Raw genomic sequence first — 2,827 nt, 5'->3', positions numbered from 1 at the left:
CTACTGCATGAGGTTATTTGCAGCGTGCATGATTTTTAATGACAAGGTCTAATGACAAAGCTAAATATCCCAAAGCTTAAATTTTTTTTTTTTTTTTTCAAGTGTTACTTGAACCCGAGCCCTCTTGAAATAGGTGAAATAGCTACAAATTTAGGATTTTCTTTTTTTGTTTAATATGGAAATCAACCGCAAAATTGGAAACTGCAGTAGCTTCGCAAGAAAAACTGCTAAATGCTTTTGTCACTCGGCTCCAATCTGCCCCCTTCATCTGCAACACATCAGAGCGCAACAGTGTTTCAAAATAACACTTTAACAGCAACGGAGTTTTCCCATCCGTTTTCTCCATAAGGATAAAAAATAATAATTAAGCGAAAAACTTAACTGACCAGTTTTACGATAAATCACAACGTAGCATACACAGTTTGAATTTATATATCTAAATAATTTTAAAAAAAGGTACAAGATTCCATACTCGGATTCACTGATGCTTTGAACTCGAGTACTCAATCAAAGCATTGTGAATGACAATCAAATAAAAACGCGACATAAGGATAATGTGTATATCGCAAAATCATTAATCAAATATAAAAGTCGTTTAAAAGTTCAGGGCGTTTTAAACCGTTCACACCAAGCATTTGCAACAAATTTGGTTTGATATTTCTGTTCTGTTTCTGTTCATACCAGTGCATAAAAAAAATGGAAATTCAAATTGTGTAACAGAAGTGGCTGTGGACATGTGACCACAAATGAGAATCTTATTGGTTGGCCAGCAGTGAACAGACACATTAACAGCTGTTGATTAAAATTATAAATGTTTAACGCAACAAATAATTGTTTTGTTGCAAACAAGCCTTTTTTTGTGTGTGTGTGTTGTTTATTTAATTTTTTTTGGTGGTGAAATCAAACTGAGCTCATGATTTCTCATCCGTTAAAAAAAAAAAAAATCTTTATGGAGGAATTAAATGGGATTATTACTTCTGTAAAGCCCCACTGTTGCGCTCTATTGGACGTTCAAATGCTCTGCCCTGATTGGCCGAGGCAAAATAACACCTTAACCATTTTAACTAGACGTCGCTGTCTTCGTGTCTGTGTAACCACCAGATGTAAACTCTTAACTTATGCACCTGTACAGACAAGTTAGGCTCTCCATTGTCATCTCGCTCTACTCCTCACGTCTCTGCTTTAGTACGCTTGGGACCCCGCTCTCTTCACCGGCGTGAGATTTGCCACGCCACGGCTTTATGTTGAACTTCTCAAAAGAGTGACATGCTTACATACTCTCTGCTAATAGACAGCACCTTCTATTTATTCAGGGTTTTTTCTTTTAATCTCTTTTGGTTCTTTTAAGCTTTGTGAATAATCATGCCACCTCCATGCCTATACTCTTATCCTCTATGTAAAATACAATGAGATGTATATGGAATTTGTGCGTTAACTTTCATAATGGATCTAGGACATGGGCCGACTTTCTTTTTTAATGTAACTTTAGAATACTACAATAAAAACGGCGCACAGCTTTTGATGAAAACCAAACCCCATCCTCTTACTCTCTGTGACTGTGGTCTGAATACTAGTCACATGAACTTATTTAGAAACTTACCATACTTCCCATTCAGCCAGAAGTATTGCTACACACACACACACACACACACACACACACACAAGGTTCTGAAAAAAAAAGAGGTGAGTCTGGTATAAATAGAATGTAAAAACTACATTCTTGATGCTTGCACACATAACTTTACAGCTAGTGTGTTTGCCTCTCAGGGGTTCAGATGCGGTCTGTATTACAGCCTCTCAATTTTCTATGCAATTTTAGCCACCACCGCTATTTTAGAAAGTACAATTTAAGAAATGGAGAGTAATTAGGGATGCTAAATTGCTATTGTGTAAATATGTAATCATGAAATCAATAAAAAGGCAACTAGTCTGATTCAGAGTATTTTAAAATGTACTAAAGTACCGTATCCAGATTACATGTAATCCGTTACTATCCAGCACTGTCCACAATATTGCTTTCTCTAGTGAAAAAAATGGTCTTGTATGAATCAGAGGAGAAATGTGCACCGATCAAGCACTTTTCATTAGTGAAAACATTTTTAGGCAAAGATAGCGGTTGATTTTGACGGCACAACTGTGTGGATTTTACACCGGAGGAAGCGTTATTATGGACTGCCATTTTGGCCAGAAGTCTTGGTTTAAAGTTAAAATGATGGATTTATTACAAATATGCAGCGATTTGCTTCAATAGGCGTTAATTGATCGACTGGAGTTGTGTCAATTACTATTGTGATGTTTTTATCAGCTGTTTAGGCTTTCATTCTGACGGCACCCATTCACTGCAGAGGATCTAGTGGTGAGCAAGTGATTTAATGCTAAATTTCTCCAAATCTGTTCCAGTGAAGAAACAAACTCGTTTGAGGAGGTAGAGTACATTTTCAGCAAAGTTTCATTATTGGTTGAACTACTGCTTTAACGAAAAAAAACAAAAACTTTATGATATTAAGCTGCTGCTTTAAGGCAAAAAAAAATAATAAAAAAAGCTGTGATCATCACAGGCTATCATGAACACAGCTAATAGTACAGCTCTCAAGCCTCAAAAAGCCACAAGAAATTCAGTCCCAGCTACTATGGATTGACTTTGAGAATCGTGCCTTGGTTTGGAGCAGCTGGCCCAGTCACTGGCTATTGTTAGACATAAATATTAGCCTTGGGATGCCTTTCATGCCTTATGTGAAGTGGCCTTTCTACTAAAATAACCCTTTGTGAGCAACTACATAATACAAAGCCTTCCTTCACTGTCATAAAAATAGAATGGAGAAAAAAA

Source organism: Carassius gibelio, chromosome A5 (genome assembly GCF_023724105.1).
Source record: "Carassius gibelio isolate Cgi1373 ecotype wild population from Czech Republic chromosome A5, carGib1.2-hapl.c, whole genome shotgun sequence".
NCBI lineage: Eukaryota > Metazoa > Chordata > Actinopteri > Cypriniformes > Cyprinidae > Carassius > Carassius gibelio.
Note: the sequence above shows the minus strand (reverse complement) of the source record.